Source organism: Narcine bancroftii, chromosome 14 (genome assembly GCF_036971445.1).
Source record: "Narcine bancroftii isolate sNarBan1 chromosome 14, sNarBan1.hap1, whole genome shotgun sequence".
In the NCBI taxonomy this organism is placed as follows: domain Eukaryota; kingdom Metazoa; phylum Chordata; class Chondrichthyes; order Torpediniformes; family Narcinidae; genus Narcine; species Narcine bancroftii.
Window position 1 is genome coordinate 14,421,111 of NC_091482.1, and position 19,772 is coordinate 14,440,882.

General features: G+C 43.5%; 1 protein-coding gene across 4 annotated transcripts in view; it reads left to right on the plus strand.

The window, feature by feature from the left end:
- The window catches only part of sez6b (seizure related 6 homolog b), an 813,765-nt gene that overhangs the window by 27,801 nt on the left and 766,192 nt on the right, over positions 1 to 19,772 (plus strand). The gene's annotated exons all lie outside the window — the stretch shown is intronic.

Sequence of the window (19,772 nt, forward strand, 5' to 3'; positions counted from 1 at the left end):
AAAGAAATAAGTGAGTGTATTTTTTTTTTGTTTTGTAAACTGGTAACCCTATGAGATCACAACACCTTCTAATTTAAAATGGATACTGATGAGGATAAACCCCTTACAGGAGCCAGTTGGGGGGAGGTCATACTGAAGATTTCCACCCCCCCCCCACCTTTTTATTAATAATGCATCAGCATGCTTCATTATCCTTGAAGCACATTTCTCTGCCCTCAGTGTGACAAGTCAGAAGACAAAGTATGGTTTATTTGTGGAGCATCTTCCAGAGCAGATTGCCTGTGGAGAATGTCTTAGTAGATCCAGATGGTAATCTCCCATACGATATGCTTAGGGAAGCCATTCAGCAGCTTACACAGCCACCTAGGGAGACTCATATTGCCTGATAACTAGCTGATGACACCCTAGGTGATAGGCAATCATCACAGATGTTGAGGAGGTGGCGCAGGCTAGCTGGAACAGATCCTGTCGAAGGTGATTTTTGGAAACAGACGTTCCTTCGATGTTCACCCCATCATATTCAAGAGCATTTGGTCAGTGTTTTTCAAATGTCCACCCTTGATCAGTTGGCAGTTCGTGCTGACCTCGTTATGTCCATGACCTCTGCATTAAAGATAGTAGGATTGGCTTCTTCCCCTAGTGAACAGGAGCAAATGGAACAGGAACAACTGCTTACTGCGCCTTGTGAAGCACCAGCTCCTTATCAATCGAAGGTAGTGCCAGTTCCTTATCAATCGAAGGTAGTGCCAGTTCCTTATCAAACGAAGGTAGTGCCAGCTCCTTATCAATCGAAGGTAGTGCCAGCTCCTTATCAATCGAAGGTAGTGCCAGCTCCTTATCAATCGAAGGTAGTGCCAGCTCCTTATCAATCGAAGGCAGTGCCAGCTCCTTATCAATCGAAGGTAGTGCCAGCTCCTTATCAATCGAAGGTAGTGCCAGCTCCTTATCAATCGAAGGTAGTGCCAGCTCCTTATCAATCGAAGGTAGGGCCAGCTCCTTATCAATCGAAGGTAGGGCCAGCTCCTTATCAATCGAAGGTAGGGCCAGCTCCTTATCAATCGAAGGTAGTGCCAGCTCCTTATCAATCGAAGGTAGTGCCAGCTCCTTATCAATCGAAGGTAGTGCCAGCTCCTTATCAATCGAAGGTAGTGCCAGCTCCTTATCAATCGAAGGTAGTGCCAGCTCCTTATCAATCGAAGGTAGTGCCAGCTCCTTATCAATCGAAGGTAGTGCCAGCTCCTTATCAATCGAAGGTAGGGCCAGCTCCTTATCAATCGAAGGTAGGGCCAGCTCCTTATCAATCGAAGGTAGGGCCAGCTCCTTATCAATCGAAGGTAGGGCCAGCTCCTTATCAATCGAAGGTAGGGCCAGCTCCTTATCAATCGAAGTTAGTGCCAGCTCCTTATCAATCGAAGGTAGTGCCAGCTCCTTATCAATCGAAGGTAGTGCCAGCTCCTTATCAATCGAAGGTAGTGCCAGGTCCTTATCAATCGAAGGTAGTGCCAGCTCCTTATCAATCGAAGGTAGTGCCAGCTCCTTATCAATTGAAGATAACTGATTTGGAGCAGCAAATACCAGGTCCAGGCTTTGGGCACTCAGTGGAGTTCCTTCTGTCAACCTGGTTGGAATCTTAGTGGTCAAGGACACTCTCTACATGTCAAGGACATGTAGAGGCAATGAGAATCAATTTCAGCAGTGGCTTTTGGAGGCTACAGTCATGGCAAGCTGGCAGCTTGTTTAAACCCCATTTTTAAGATGGGTCACGAATTGTGGGTTCTGCCTGTTGAAAACCCTTGTGGTCTATTCAAGAGGAAATGACTGGCTAGAGTGTTTCACCTGAAATAAAGGAAACAGAAGGAACTCTGTGGTGACCTGTAGAAGAAGAGGTCATCATTTGGAAAGCCCTGGTGGGGTATGTTTCTTCGGCAAGACACTTAAGTGGCTGATCAGAGGGAATCAGTTTGTGTGTGTCCAATGAGCAACAAGTCTCTCTCTGAAAACAACAAGAACCTTCCTGAGCGGTAACCAATTACCTTTAAGCACCAGAGCTTGGTGAAAATTCATAAATGTTAAATTATGTGCACAGTATAAGAATTGCCTGATACCAGTGAACTTGGAGGAGTGAGAAGTGAGATTGGACTGTGAATCAAGTAATTTTTCTGAACTTAAACACATTACATACACATGCACTTAGAATTAGAAGGGGTTAAGTTAATAGTAATAAAGTTTGATCCTGTTTTTAATGTTTAAATAAAATTGAAAGTAACTTTTGTCTTGGTGAATTTCTATTGCTACGGGTCCTCTAGGCCCGTATCATTACTCCTGTTATATTTGACCAGTTGTGACTTTTTAGGCATGATGAATTTTTATTGTTAATTCCTGCCAAATGCTGCAGCATCTCTATTATCGCTGACAGAACCACTAAAATGATCCGATAAGTCCGTGTCCAAAAGACTATTAACTTTGGGAGATGATGTCATGTGAAGACTGTGCTTATGAATGCCATGATGCTTGTACATCAAAAGCCTCATGCTTTGCTCTCTTTTACCACAGATGCGTTTGTCAGTGCTGTGGGAGCAGAGTTAGAACAACAACTAAGTGGGCAAGTGGAACCTCTGGCATTTTTTTTCAGCCAAGCTGTCACCGGCTCAGGCAAAGTGTAGCACGTTTGGTCGAGAACACTTGGGCTTCTATCTCGAAAGGTTGTCCTTTCACCATTTATGCAGGCCACCAACGTACCACAAATACAAACACTTGATTGTGCTTGACCAGAGAGATTTGGTACTTGGACTTCATCTTACAATTTTCATTGGACATATGGCACATCCAAAAAAAAAAGAATGCCATGGCCAACGCCCTATCTAAGCACGACATTGATGCCTTACATACAACTACTGCCATTGATTTCACTGCCATGGCTTCTGCACAGCACACCGATTCCGATCTCATCCAGTATCTGGTTTCCATCTTCAAGATGTGACCCTAGCTGAATCTGGTGAAAAGTTAGTCTGCGATTTTTCTGCAGAAAGACTGAGACCTTTTGTGTCTGCAGCTGTGAGGCATGAGATTTTTGAGTCTCTTCACAATCTATCACATCCTGGTAGAAGAGCATCAATCAAACTAGTTACTTGGCCTCATGTTAAATGGGATGTTGGATTATGGGCAAGTACCTGCTTGCCATGTCAATGATCTAAAGCCTCCAGACACACAAAATTCAAGATGGAGGATTTTGTTGTTAGGGATTCCTGTTTCTAGCAGGTGTATCTAGAGTTGATAAGCCCACCATCTTGGGGATATACTTATCTGCTCACTTTCTGGTGGAAGGAGGCCATTCCTATCGTCATCTCTGCAGAGATGGTCGCTAGTGCTTTCATGGATCATTGGATACCATATTTTGGTGTTCCAGTCACTATTAAAACAGACTAAGGGTCTCAGTTCGAGATTTTCTGGGCTCTCACTGATTTTCTGGGCACTACCCATATTCACACTACGGCTTACCATCCACATGGCATTGTTGAGTATTTCCATCAAATATTGAAGGCAGCATCTTTGTGGAGTGTTTGCCTGTGGTTCTCTTTGACTGCATATTGCGATTAAGGCAGATCTTGAATGTTCAGCAGCAGAGTTCATTTATGGCACTGCATAAACCTTGCCAGGGAAGTTTGTGAATCCAAGTCCAAACACAATGCTCCATGATCCGGCTAGTTATGTGGATCATCTTCAGGGAAAACATGAGATTACTCCAACCTACTCCTACGTGGCATGGTATGTGCCGAATGATTTACGACACTGTACTCGTGTGTTCCCTCGGCATGATGCTGTTCACCAACTGCGTCAGCCCATTTACGATGGTGCTTTTCAGGTCTTACGACGCCACTTGAAGACTTTTATAATCGACAGGAATGGAAAAGCTGACACGGTTTCCATTGACAGGTTGAAGCAAACTTATATTGATGGTGCATGCTCTGCTTTGGAACCAGTCAGAGGATCAGTCGCACCCTTGCCAGTCGGACCGCGAAATTGCCTATCTTGCACTATCGTATGAGGTTGGGTCGAACTGTCAGCCCTCTGGACCGTCACAAAGTGGGACAGTTCCGATCAGTTGAAGAATGATTTATATCTCACTTATATTTTAATGCTTTTGATATATCTCAATGCTAAAGCTTTTGCTTTTAAAATCTAGAGACAGACAAGTTGGCTAACAAACCTTTAGTGTGTCATAAGATGGCTGAAAGCTTTCAAACATGCAAGGACAGATAAGAAAATGGCTTGCATAAATGCAATTAAAGGTTGAGATAAAGCTAGCATAAACATCATTAATTTTGTCTTTTAGATCATAACGCTTTCCATTTTGCTTGTGAAAGGTAAATACCACAAAGCCAGGTGTCGGGGCTGGGGAAACTAATTTTTTTAATATATGAAATTGTATAAATTTAGAAAACCATCGGTGTATTTTTGAAGTGAGATCTGAGACTTCAGAAAGGTGTCTGATTCTGACATCTCCTGACTAGTCATCCTCACTTCCTGTGCCCATGCCCAGCAACACTGTGGTTCCTCGAATGTGGTTGATCTGGTTCCCTGCCAAGATCCATAAAAGAACCGAGAGATTAATCATTCTTCTACTTTGCCAGTCAGGGGATGCATTGCCTGTCTTGCACTATCATATGAGGTTGGGTTGAACTGTCAGCTGTTATGTAGCAGGACAGTTCCAATCAGTCGCCTCCTTGCATCGCTTGGGGGGGTGGGGGGGGTTATCAGGAGTAGTGCCAGTCGCTGCTGATGGTGTAAGCGATGTGAGTCATTGTACACGTGTGAGTGTCTTAAGCGACAGTAGACAGGTGTTGGATCTTAGACAGAGGAGAAGGAAAGTGAGAGCATCAGAATCACCCGTGTGGCAGTGAGCCAATGAGAAGGTCAGAGGGGTGTGACTGGATGATGTTTGGGGAGTTGAAGAATGCAATGCTGTGCCTAGTGAATAATAAAGAAAGTGGACTTCATTGTGTGCTGAAAGAAACTAATATCCTTTATTTGTTTGTAAGCTGTGGTAAATAATTTCAGAGACAAAACTCATTGTGCACATAGTGAGTTCTGTGTTCATCTCCTCTCCAGTTCCTTTTGGTCATTCTTTGTGGGCAGTGAAATGCAGCAATTGCCCTTTATACTTAAACTCCCTTTTTTTTGGCATAAATAGAGTGTTTCCATATGACCTGTGTAAAATTCGATCTCCCTATTTTTGTCCTCACTGTCCGCCCACCCAAGCTCCTGATCCCCCAACTGCGAACCCTCAACTTGGCTGCCTGCCCATCTGAATTCCTGACTTCCTGACCAAGAACCCTTGGTACAGCTGCCCGCCCACGGATCTGACGTCCTGACCACAGACCCTCTTATAGACCCCGGCAGCCTGCCCATCCAAGCTCTGAACATGAATTTATCACCCAGACCCGGCCTTCCAAGTTCCTGACACCTTAAACGACACAGGTACTTACCAGGGGTCAAAAGAATGACCCGTGTAAAAGTGGACCCCCTCCCCCCAATTTGAACTGAAAAATTGGTCCAAAAATCTCAACTACTACATGGTTATATACAATAGTTGAGTTGCTCTCTCACAGCTCAGTGACCTGAGTTACATCATGACCTCTGTAGTTGTCTACTTGGTTTTTATGTACTTTTATTTAAAATTTTAAATCATGTTGAAAAGTACATATATAAATGTATTGATATCAAATTCCATGTGAATATTTTCAACTCTCCCTCCCAAATTCCCTCCCTAACCCTCTCCCATTCTAATCTAACAATAATAATAAAAATAAAGGATAGATAAAAAAGAATATTTTTATGTGGATAACATAGGAGAATGTCAATCTAAAAATATAAATCTAACTATAAATTGATTTGAATTGTGGAGTACAGGTTCACCACTCAGGCCAGTTATTGAGAGATCTAATTTTTTAAACCAACACCTTTTGTATACGGGCTCCATATTTTCAAAAAGAAATGATACTTATTGCATAAATTATAAGTAATGTTTTCGTGGAAAAAGTTTGTATGTGCTTCTGACTCCATCTCTGGTTTTCTCCCATATATTCCAAAGCCATGCTAGTTGGTAGCTTAAGTGAATACTGTGAATTACCATGGCTATTAGCAAATGATAACTGAATCATGTGGGAGTTAATGGGCATGTAAGAGAGAATAAGATGCTGGGAAATATGATTGGTCTTCACCTTCACCTCCTATGGATACTGAGAGACCTGCTCAGTTCCATTTACATTTCTTTTTTTTTACTTTAATCACAATGTCTGTTGATTTTTGTGTTTCATCCTGGATTGCTCTTTGAGGTGCACTCAAATGGACATCTTAACCGATTGAAAAATCTGCTTGTTTTTCATCCATTCTCGCTGCTGCCATCAGGAAAGAGGAATTGCTGCTGGAAATCAAAAGGGAGTCTGCATTTTGATTCTCTGACAATCCCTTCCCTGAAGAACTGAAATAGACATTGTATCCACCTGGTTACATTCACTTTGAGGTGGGGAGTTAAATCCATTGAATGGCTGGGAAAAAGGCACAGCAATTGCCCAAATTAGGAACAACTATTTGTCACTTAAATTTCTCCTGCACCTTATGGCAACTGGTTGAAGTGGGGTTAGGACCTTGGAGCAGAGATGTTTTTTGAAGTTAATTTTTAGAAGGTAATGAAGAGAAATTTTAATCAAGTGTGCCTCATTCTGCTGGAACTGCAAATTTACACTTATATGCACTTCATTTTCAATCTGCAAATAATGATTAGAAATTTAATATAAAAGAATGAGTTAAACTATTAATAAGTCTTTGAAGATTTTTCCTAGCTATTGCCAAAATTAGAGTAGTTTAACAAAGTTTCTTAAGAAATGTTCAGCCATTCAGGGAGGATGCATTTTGATTATTTTGACAAAATTATAATCTTTCTCATGGTTTATCTCCAATGTTGTCATGGTAGACAGGAATATGATCATGGAAAAAGCTGATGGGCACACCAGCACAATGTAACCTGCTGATGGCCTGTGGCTTTGATCACAGGTAAACTGGAATCTAGAAGGTGCTTATAATGTTTGACTGCTGGAAATAAAAAGCATGAACTTGTTCTTTTAGAGGCATCACTCAGTTATTCCATGTGGGAGATGGTCTAATTAGGCAAATTCAGGGGTCAAATTGATGTTATTTATTTATGTAGACTGGAATAGCCCAACATCTGCACAGCTAGGCATCTAAGTCATGAAAAATTAAGAAGGAATGATTAAATTTCCTTCTCTTTTATTTCTATGTTTGATTCTCTTGACATGTTAATTCAAGGTTTCAAGCTGCAATACATTAAAAAAAAATGCAAAGATAGCTCCTGTCAATTTCTTTTTCTATTTTAAACTTGCTCTTTAATAATAAAATGGCCTGTGCAAACATGTCATTCTGTAAACACATGCTACACCATTGGGTACAATGCAAGAGAATACCACCATGAGGCATTCCACCAAGCACAGATACAGGTTGGCTGGTGTAATGATCATGTCAACATTGACAGAAAGGTTGTGAAGCATCTTTTTATATATATCTCACATGCTATTTCTGAATACTGTTCTAACTGTTCATGTTTTCTTTGGTGTCTCATTAAGCTGCTTATGTGAAAACATTTCTGGTCCACAATATTGTACTGTACCAGGCCTATTGTCTGACCTCAACAGCATTTTTTCCACGCATCCAGATTTACCTGTCCTTCCAAATATGGAAAAACAAGCCACCAAAATAAAGATCTGGACCCATTGCAATTTGCCTTCCATCACAATCGCTCCACAGCAGTTGCAATATCTCTGGCTATCCATTCATCTTGGAATCACCGAGACAACAGCAACACATACATCAGGATTCTCTTCAATGACTACAGCTCAGCTTTCAACACCATCATACCCTCAGTGCTTGACAACATGCTCAAAAATCTAGGCCTCTGCACCCTCCCCTGCAACTGGATCCTTGACTTCCTCATTGGGAGACCACAGTCGGTATGAAATGGAAGCGATGCCTCCTCCTCACTGACAGTCAACACAGGCGCACCTCAAGGATGTGTGATTAGCCCATTGCTCTACTTGCATTGCACCAATGTCTGTGTGGCCAGGCACAATTCAAATGCAGTCTACAAATTTGTCAATGACATTATGGTCATCAGCAGAATCCAATGAGGAAGTAAACAGGAGGGAGATGGATCAGCTATTTGAGTGATGTCACAACAACAACCTTGCACTCAACATTAGAAAAACTAAGGAACTTATTGTAGACTTCAGGAGGGGGATATCAGGAGAACATGAACCAGTCCTCATTGAGGGGACAGCAGTGGAAATTATTTAAAAACTTCAAATTCTTGGGTATTAACATATAACCATATAACCACGGAAACAGGCCATGTCTGCCCATCAAGTCCGTACCGGTTCACTTGAACAACTCCACTAGCTCCTTCCATAAAAATGTCCTCAATGCCCTGTTCAAATCTTGGAAAAAACCCTTTGGAAGTAAACATGGAGTTGAGTGAAATAAATGGTGAATACAGGGAAAAATATTCATTTTATTACAATTTACTTGACCTATTAATGTTAACGGAAGATCCTTCCATTTGATCAAATCCATTTTAAGCTTTTTCAATAAAGGTCTCTGAAGATCTATCGTGGGGCTCCATGTCGATACAACTACAAAGAAGGCTTGCCAGCAGCTATACTTCGTGAGGAGTTTGAGGAGATTTGGTGTGTCACCAAAGACTCTTGCATATTTCTACAGATGTACCATGGTAAGCAATCAGACTGATTGCATCACTGTCTGGGATGGAGGTGCCAATGCAAAGGACAGGAAAAAAACTACAGAGTTCTGAACTCAGACAGCGCCATCATGGGCATCAGTCTTCATTCCATCAAGGCCATCTACAAGAGGTGGTGTCTTAAGAAAGTAGCCTCAACCTTAAGGACCCTCACCACCCAGGCCATCCCCTCTTCACACTGGTCTCACCACCTGGGCCACGCTCTCTTCGCAGGAGGTACAGGAACCAGAAGATGAACACCCAGTGGCCCAAAGACAGCTTCTTCCACTCTGCCATCAGATTTCAGAATGAACAATGAACCATTGACCCTATCTCATTTTCTCTTATTTTGAACTAATTTATTTATTTTAAATATAATTTATAGTAATATTTTCACTGTAATGCTGCCACAAAATAACAAATTTTGTGACAGGTTCATGATGGCAAATTCTGATTCTGCAGCAAAGGAGGTTGGGCTCCTTTGCTTACCCTTAATTGCCACATCCCAAGATACTGTCCCAACATTGCCTGACAGCAAGCCTCTGCCAAAGGCATTCCATACATGTTCGGATTAATTACTTGAATAAGTTGTCAGTGTCCCTGTTAAGTAAAGGCATTTAAAAATGGTTCAAAAGCATCTGAGCCAAGTTTTACTGCAAGTCGCTGGCTGGTGGCTGTTCGTTACAGAACCCCTCTGTTCTCAGTCAGCTCAGATTGGCTCATTGTTCAGGTGTCTTTATAAGATTTTTAGCTCAGCATGCCTTTCCTCTCCTGCTGCAAAACAACTTAATCACCAGTAGACTGCAAAAAACATGGATTCCCTGACTACAGCTCCTGGCAGTGGAACTTTGAATTAGATATCCCCTGCAATTGTCAGTCAATGGATCCATTTCCCTTTTGTTCTTCTCCACTGCAGAAAAGAATGCAGTCTCCACTTTTCTGTCCTTGTGCTGAAGAGACGGAAGCTGGGAACTCAGTGCCTTGAAGGATCAAATTGTTCTCTTTTTTCTTCCAGTGATGCTTAATTGTCTGTGCCTGGATACGTGAAAATTGAAAACCCTATTTGTCCCTGGTTCTAATGAGACCAACTCACTCAAATTTGTGGAGAAGTAGGGATTACTTTAAACTGCTTGACTAGATAAGTCTTCAATCTTTTAAAAAAAAATCTTAGTTTCCTTTAACAAAATAGTTTTTGCTAATGTAAAACTTGTATCGGCAAAACTATTCCTATAATAACATTCAATAATCCCCTTGAAGCTTGCCACAGTGTGTTTCCATGTGGGTCTCAAAATGTTAAGTAAAATTCTTTAAATTAGATAAAGATGTGTTTCTTACAGATCTGCCTTTGACTTGAAAATATTGCCCTATCATTGCTACTAGTAGGCCATGGCATGTTAGACAGGTGGGCCTTAGACCAAAATAAGTTGAGAACCATTAATACAATGCAATTAATTGAATTTGTGATTCATTTAATGCATGGGCTTTCCAATAATTTGGTCCTCTTTGTAGTCTTTAACTTAAGAGTAAGGGTTGGACAAGCTAGGCTGCCACCTGCTAAAGTTTAGAATAGAAGAAATTTGATTGGTTCAGGTAAAATCCCCTGAGAGGGGATCTTGTAAGGCGGATATGGAGAGCATGTCTTTTCTTGTGGGAGAATTTAGAATTATAAATCAGACATTATTTTCCTCTCATGAATCTCTGGAGCTCTCCTTTTTAAATGGCAGGGAAAACAGAATGTGATATTTATAGACAAATTAAAAAATATATTCTTCGTAAACAAGGGGTTGATAGGTTATCACGCATAGTTGGGAATGTGGATTTGAGGTTGGCCTAATTACATTGCATGGCAGAGCTGATTTGATTGTTCAACAGGCTAGCCCTGTTCCTGATTTGTATGTTTTTATGAATGTTTTTATGAGAAACAGGCCATCTGGGTCATCCATTTGTGCTCCATTCAAACTTTCTACCGTATCTTCTCATCTGAAGGAATCCAGTGCATCTCCCAATTTCTTTCTGCCTTGTCTACTTGTATAGCCACCTACAAATTTTTAATCAAAAACTCCGTGTTAGCTTGTTTCAACATTCTCACCATTTCTGGGCAAATTATGAATTGGATATCCTGGGATATTAGATATTTGGGAAGGTCTATTTTGTATCTTGTCTTTAGTTCTTATCATTACTTTGACTCCATATCCTTCTCTTGCTCTTTTTTGGAATAAGTGGGCCAACAGGTCTGATGTTGACTGCTTCACGATCCATTGTAATTATTTTTGCCTCATCACTAGAAGAGCCATGTTGAGATGGAAAGATGCTGTCCCTCCTACTCATACTTAATCATTGTCTGATATAATGGGATGTCTAACTTTGGAAAAAAATTAGATGGTCCACTTCTGAAATGAATCTTAATTTTGTTTTCTTATGGGGTTCATTTCTTAATTATTTTCTAAATTTGTAAGGTTAGTTTACTTTTGATTTTTTTTTTACCCCACTGATTACCTTCCATTTTTTTATTAGGAAGGTATGGGAGGGGGTTGACAATTAGTATAGTGGTTTTTTTTTGCGTGTTAAGTGACAAAATAGCAGGGTGAAATCTCTTAGTGTTACTCTGAGATTGGAGACCACCTTTATCTATTGTTTCCCTAAGGATTGATGTCATACTTTGCTTTTAGACTAAATGTGGCTGAATTTCAATGTAATTTAACTAACCAATCCCCGTTAGCCATTCATTTGGTCTATTGATATGAGAATATCCATGATCATATCACATTTACTTCACCTCAATAGTTGTCAGATATCTTTATGCAAGCATCTGTTGATGAATCAAGTATTGTTGTCAGTTTCCAATCCATATCTCTTAAAGAGCCATTAAATAGCCTGTTCACTTCACATAAGTGTTTGTTAAGGCAGCTGACTTCAGAATTTGATTACTGCTTGCAAGTTACATTTGAAAGTAGCTTGAAGACTAGTTCTTGACTGTATTAAGGAAATTAGTGGTTGCTCTATTATATACCTCTGACTACGGAGCACTACTCCCTGTCACTACACCGACACATTTTTGTAAGTGACCTTACCCTCCCTAGTGCCTTTAGATCCTTTTTGTAATATTGGTAGCCATAACTTGTGTGATCATGCGATGAATTGAGAAAACTTTTCTCTCCTTTGGAATCCCATCCCAAAATAAATAAACTCTTGTTATTTGTATTCCACATTTATGGCCTTGGTACCCTGAGCCACAATTTTCAGTAATTGTGCATCAAAATCCTTTTGTTCATTTATCTTGACTTCCAAATAATTATTGGCCTTCTTATTCCTCCTGCTGAGATGTGCTACTTCATGCGATGTTGGACTATAAAATGATGAAAACTCTGCAATGTCAGCAGATAAAATTTCACATTTATTGTCAGAGTACATCACATATAACCTTGAGATTCTTTTTCCTGAGTATCAGGCAGAATGACCACTTATTGGTAGTGCAAATAAAAACTGAATACAATGTACACGTGAATAAATAAGCAAATGTAAACAACTGACTGAAATACAGAAAGGAGGGGGAAAAAACGATAACGTGCAAAAGTAAGAGTCCTTAGAGTCCCTAATTGGGTTTGTTGTTGAGGAGTCTGATGGTGGAAGGGTAGAAGCTGTTCCTTAATGTGGTGCAAGTCTTATGGCAGCTATTCCTCTTTCCTGATGGTGGCAGTGAGAACAGAACGTGTGCTGGGTGGTGTGGATCCTTGATGATTGCTGCTGCTTTCCGACAGCACCATTCCCTGTAGATGTTCTCGATGGTGAGAAGGCTATGATGTCCTAGGCTGTGTCCACTACCTATTGGAGCCCTTTACGTTCGGGGATGATGCAGACCATGATGCAGCCAGCAATGAGTCAGCATACAGGAGGGAGATTGAAAACTTGGCTGAATGGTGCAGTGACAATAACCTCTCACTCATTGTCACCAAAACCAAGGAGCTGATTGTTGATTTCAGGAAGGGAAAACTAGATGTGTACGATCCAATGATCATTGGGGGATCAGAGATGGAGAGGGTGAGCAAATTAAGTTCTTGGAAGTTACTATCTCGGAGGATCTTTCCTGGACCCAAAACACTAATGGCTTTGTGAAGTAACCACATCAGTGCCCTTTTCAGGAATTTGCAGAGGTTTGGTATGACATCAGGAACCCTGGCAAATTTCTACAGATGTGTGGTAGAAAGTGTGCTGACTGGCTCCATCACAGTCTGGTATGGGGACACTAATATTTCCCAGTGTAGAATCCTGCAAAAGGGAGTGGGAACAGCCCAGACATCACAGGCAAACCCTTTCCTAGCATTGATAAGATGTTTAAGAAGCAAAGAGTTAACAATTTCAAAATACGAAAAAAAATCTTTACAAAATTCCCTAAGAGCAGAATATTTGATTTAGCTTGAGGCAAAATCTCTCCAAACAAAACTGAGTGGCCTTACAAGATAAAAAGATTGGCAGTTATCCAAAGTGGAGCAACAACCTATCGAAAGCCAATCTTAGTGCACACCTTTTGTTCTGTTATTCGGGATCCTTGAAAGAGAATACATCTACATCTTATCAATGAAGTGGATGATGGATAATTTAACATGACCTTATTGTCTTCCGTTCATCCTTGGAAATCAAATAAACAAATAATTCATGTTAATATTTTTCTTGCCCATGGCAAGTTTTATGCAAATATATGGTTAGTTAGTCTTTGCTATTTTGGACGTTGCCATTGTGCTTTTAAATTTGCGAGCTTTTTTTCAAAACTTGGGTAACTATGTCTCGGAATTATCTTTAAAATCACAGTAACATGTACACACAGACATTCATACGCACACATTCAGGCACACACCTGATTTCATTCATTCTTGAACAACCCAGAGCACATTTCAGAGTGTGTATCTGAATTCAATCATAATTAATATTTCCTTTCAGTGCAAGTAACAAAAATAATTAATGGACTGCAAAAGAGTCCAATGATGTGTCAGAAAGTACATTGAAGAAATCAAATGTTATCACTGTATACTCTGGTTTCCTAACATTATTAATGTATTAAAATCAAAACATAGCAATTGTTGGAATTCTGAAATAAAACTTAAAAATGTTAGAAATATTAATGAAATTTGGCAGCATCTGTAAAGAGAGAATTAACATTTCAGGTTGGTGATCGTAGAAAAAATTGAAATTAAATAAGCTTTAAACTGCAAGGAGGGTGCTGTGATAAATTGGAATATGATACAATAACAAAATGGTGCCATTACAGCAGCAGGTACACTGCTAACTGAAGGATCGCACAATCAGACGGGTTGAGTTCAGTGAGCAAAAACTGATTTATTGCAGGCTGCCTGGCTAGTCTTATACTCCCAGCCTGGACCTGGCTTAGAACCGCGTTGACAGGGTTTGTATTCCACCAGGGCGTCACGTGAATCCCCAAGCGCAGGCTTCTGAGCCCAGTGCCGAGGTCGGGAGGAAACCCCCGACGGCGCCATTTTGGCCGGCTGCCCGGCCGCATGTGTGACAAGCGGGGCCGGTTTGCCTGCCTAATGGTGTACTGCCACAGAACTCCCACCAGAACCGGCGCCAATGTCCTTTTTTCCGGGCGGCCTCGCTTCTTGGGTTGGGCCACAACTACTGGTTCGGAGGGGTTGAGGTGGGCTGGCTTTAACCTGTCCACCGTAAACTATTCCCTCTTACCACTATGATGTCCAGTGTGAAAGTGGATCCTGAATGCTGGACGACTTTGTACGACCCTTTGGTCTTTGTAGAGGTGCTGACAAAAACATACTTTGTGGACGTAAGAGACCCGTGTGCCGTGTCTGGGCGGTGGTAGGGGTGTGAAGGAGTCCAACTGGGCCTGCAGGTGGGGGAAGTAGACCGTGCGGTGACTGCTGGGGGTTGTGAGGTGCGTTGATGAAGTCACCGGGTAGGGCTAGTGGTGCACCGTAGACCAGCTTGGCTGATGATGCCTGTAGGTCGTTTTTGGGTGTCGAGCAGATGCTCAGGAGCACACAAGGTAGCTCGTCCACCCAGTTGGGGCTGGTGAGGTGGGCCTTGAGTGCCGACTTAAGGTGGTGGTGCAATCACATTGGCCTGTGGCTGATAGACCGTGATGTGATGTAGCTTGATCCCCAGCCTGTTGACGATCTGTGCCCAGAGCGCAGAGGTGAACTGGGTGCCCCGATCACTGGTGAGGTGGTTCTGGATGCCGAACTGGGCAACCCAACTGTTCAAAAGTGCTCAGGAGCAAGAGCCCATGGAGGCATCTGGCATTGGGATCACCTCGGGCCAACGAGTGGTGGAGTCTACCACTGTGAAAAGGTAACAGTTACCTCGGGAAAAGGGCAACGATTCGATGATGTCCACATGTATGTGGCTGAACCGTTCCCAGATGTGTTCAAAATCTTGTATGGGCGCTCTGGTCTGCCTGTGTACCTTGAAAAGCTGGCAATGGATGCAGGTTCTGGCCCAGTCCGCAATCTGCTTCAGAAGCCCATGCCAGATGTTATGTTCTGCCACCATACGTACGGACCGTGGACCTGATGGAAGGGTGGGAAAGGTCATGGATATGGTGGAAGACTTGCCTGTGCCACTGCTGAGGAACCACTTGTCGCTGGGTGCCCATGGAGACATCGCACAGGATGGTGCCTTCAACGTGAGGAGTCAGGAGGTCCTGGAACCGCAAGTCCGTGATGGCAGTCCTGAAGGCCCGCGTCTCCTCGTCAGACTTCTGGTCCCGGGCGAGCTGGTTGAAGTCGAGGCCAGGTTTCAGCATGCAAATGGCCAGTTATGAGAGTGTGTCGGCAACCACGTTGTCTTTCCCCGCCTTGTGCCGAATATCGGTGGTGAACTCCGACACGAAGGAGAGGTGACGCTGTTGACGGGCCAACCAGGGATCTCTTGCCATAGCGAGTGCCTGAGTGAGGGGTTTATGGTCGGTAAAAATGGTGAAAGGCCTCCCCTCCATGAAATAGCGGAAATGACGTACTGCCAGGTACTGCCAGCAACTCACAATCGAAAGTGCTATACTTGTGCTCTTGCGGGCGAAGAAGTTGGCTAAAGAATGCCAGTGGTTTCCACTGTCCATTCACCAGCTGCTCCAGCACTGCATCGATGGAGAGCGCCATATGCAGGTCGATGCGTGGATGGACGAGCAGGGTAGCCTTTGCGAGGACATCTTTCATAGCTTTGAATGCCCTGCTGGTCTTTGGAGTCCAGACGAGTGCCTTGTCTTTGACTGCGATGAGGGCGAAGAGCAGCTGCATGATGCGCGCAGTGCCTGGAATGAAGCGGTTATAGAAATTGACCATACCTGCAAACTCCTGTAGCCCCTTGAGGTTGTCCGGGCGTGGGAACTCCCTGATTACAGTGACCTTCGTAGCAGCAGGTGTGGCTCCTTCGGCCGTGATGGTATGACCTAGGAACTGCATGGACTCTTTCCCGAACTGGCACTTGGCTGGATTGATTGTTAGGGCAAAGTCGGCCAGTCAGGAAAAGAGGGTGCGCACGTGAGACTTGTGCCTGGTCTCTGCTGGCGACAAGGATGTCGTCCAGGTAAATGAATACGAAATTCAAATCCCTGCCCACTGTGCCCATAAAGCGCTGGAAGGTCTGGGCGGTGTTTTTGAGTCCGAACGGCATGCGTAGGAAATCGAACAAGCCGAAAGGGGTGATGATGACTGTTTTGGGTATGTCCTCAGGGTGTACTGGGATTTGGTGATACCCACACACCAGGTTGACCTTGGAGAATACCCTCGTGCCATGCAGGTAGGCTGTAAAATCGTGGATGTGAGGGATCGGGTAAAAGTCAGGTACCGTCGGGTCGTTAAGCCATCAATAATCTCCACAGGGGTGCCAACTGCTGGAGGCTTTCGGGACCAGGTGGAGTGGTGAGGCCCAAGGACTGTCAGAGTGTTGAATGATCCCCAGCTCCTGCAGATGTGAGAACTCTTCTTTTGCAATCTGGAGCTTGTCTGGCAGGAGTCGGCATGCCTTGGCGTGGACCGGCGGGCCTTGGGTGGAGATGTAAAGAAACACCCTGTGGCGTGGTGAGGCGGCGGAGAACTGCGGCTTGAGGAGGGACGGGAACTTGTCCAGGATACGCTGAAACTCGTCCTTGGGCGTGCTGACCATAGCCATCTGCAGCTGTTCTGTTCAGGAGGCGTTGAAGTGAATGGATTGGAAGGTACGGGCATCTACCAGTCGCCTACCTCGAATGTCGACCAGGAGTCCATGGGCGAGAAGGAAGTCAACACCCAGGATGGCAGTTTGAAGGGACAAAACGATGAACCTCCACGAGAACTTCCGCTGGCCGATCTGGAAGTGGATGGTCTTGTCTCCATACGTCCGGATCTCTGTCGAATTGGCTGCATGGAGGTGAGGTCTTCGAGGCTGGTTCCAGGACTCGATGGCTGTGGCCAGGATGACACTGATCTGGGCCCCGGTGTCGACGAGGAAGCGTCGGCTGCTGACTGAATCCCACAGGTAGAGGAGGCTGTGTTCTTGGTCAGCCGCCACAACCATTAACAGTGGCCGGCCTGCTAATTTTCCTGGAACGAGCAGGGCTGACGACACTTCCGAGCCTTGGCTCCCCAGCGCTGGTGGAAGAAGCAAAGGCCTGAAATGGATGACTTGCTTCTGGCTAAGCTCTTTGAGGCCCCTGCAGGGGCCGGGTGTTCCACCACAGTGCTAGAGGAAGGCTTGGCATGGTCATGCCTGTGACTCGTAACCTGCTGGACTGCTGAGCCCTCCGGGAATCGTTCGAGACATAGCTCCAGAGCCTTTTGAGTGACTTTCCTAGGGTCAATGAAGCTCTCCTGGGACAGTAACGGCCGGATGTCTTCAGGCAGATGGTTGAGGAAGATGCGCTCAAAGAGTGGGCAGTTGGTGTAATCGCCCATGAGCGCGAGCATCTCGTCCATCAAATTGATTGGAATTCTGTCCCCTAAGGCGTCGAGGCACAGCATCCGAGCGGCACGCTGGCGCCTGGAGAGGCCGAGGGAACTGGTGAGCTCCCGCTTGATGGTCCCGCACTTATCTTCCGCAAGTGGGTACTGAATGAGATGCAGGACTCGTTTGGCGGTGGCATGGTCCAGGGCGGCGACCACATAGTAAAACTTGGTCAAATCCGATGAAAGCTGGCGGAGGTGAAACTGAGCCTCTGCGTGGCTGAACCAGGTCTCTGGCTCCTGAACCCAGAAGTCAGGAAGCTTGATGGCTAAAGCGTTGATCGAAGGGTCATTCATGTTGGGTTCAAAGATATTTGACCCTGTCGGGGTCACCAATTGTAGCGGCGGCTACACCTGTAACTGAAGGATCGCACAACTGGACAAGTTGAGTTCAGTGAGCAAAAACTGATTTATTACAGGCTGCCTGGCTGGTCTTATACTCCCAGCCTGGACCTGGCTGAGAACCATGCTGGGGGGCCTCGACGTCACCGGGGCGTCATGTGGGTCCCCCAGCGTGGGTTTCCAAGCCTGGTGCCGAGGTCGGGAGGAAACCCCCAACGGCGCCTTTTTGGCCAGCTGCCCTGCTACGTGCGTGACAAGCGGGGCCTGTTTGCCTGCCTAATGGCATATCGCTACACCATACAAGTATAGGGTCCTCCTCTCCTTGCCTCTAGCTGTCACATTTAAAGAATCATTCTTCATAATCTCTGATATTTCTTGCACAATACCATTATCAGATATTTCATGACCTCCCTCCTCGTATAGTATTTTTGCACTCCACCAATATCAACACTCTTCTTACAGCACTTTACCTCACAGCACTTTACCACACCAGGAGAGGCAACATCTGCTCTTTTACCTCCTCCCTTCCCATTCCTCCTTTTTTTTCCTTCCAGTTGAAGAAGCAGTTCATTTGTACTTCCAATCAAGATACTGTGCTCAATGGTCAGTATATGGTCTTCTCTATACCAAACATAGATTGAGTGACCAGCTCATTGTGGTGTGTCCACAAGGGTGGCTCTGGGCTTCAATTACCTGTCACTTTAATGCTCCATTCCACTCCCACCTCTCTGTTTTTGGTCTCCTGCACTATTCCCACAAAGTTTAACATGAGCTTGAGGAAGTGCTCATCCTCTGATTAACTTTCCAGAATTTATTATTAAAATAATCAGCTATTCCATTGCTCATTTTTCTATTAACTTCAAATTTCATTCATTTCCTCCTATTTACACAATCCATTTATCTGTTTTTATTACTGTATTTATTACTGGCCACTGCACCAGTTATATCAGTTAATTTTTCTGAGCCACAACTTCTCTCCACCCTGTCAAACCTCTGCAATTTATACCTTTATTTTAAATTTCCCCAGTTTTGATTAAAGTTCATGGACCTGTATTGTCAACTCTTGTTTCCTTCTCTGAAGATGTGGCCTTACCCTGCTGAGTGTCTCCTGCATTTCTCATTTTTATTACAAATGTGTTGTCTTGTCACATGCCTGTCTGCCATGATTTGTGCAACTATTTCTGAAATGAAGGGGGTCAGAATGCTTTCAGTCAGTTGGAAAAAAAAATCAACCTCCTCCTATTTTGCATGTGTATGATGAGAGCATATGTTCAATTAAACCTTATTAGTTAGACCATTACCTAATTGAATCTGATAGGCATTTTGCATGTATCAATTTAATTTTACTGCATTGTGCAATGATGAAATGCAGTTCCTGATTAAATATGCATATAAAGTGCTTTCAGTGCTATATTTACTCATGTGGATCCACAATTTAATCTACTTTTTTAGTATCAAAATAAAATATCCTGTGTGTACTAATGGAAGCTCTTATCATGAAGGATGCAGTATAATGAAAAAAAGATCATGTAGGATCAAAGCATGACCACGATGAACACTCCCCTATCATAGTAACTAGATAATGTCAGGGAAGCTAATAGCTTTCCAAAGGCTGATTTAGTTCACAGAGAAATTTGTTTATACACTGAAACACAAGAAGGGTTTTCACCCCCAATTTT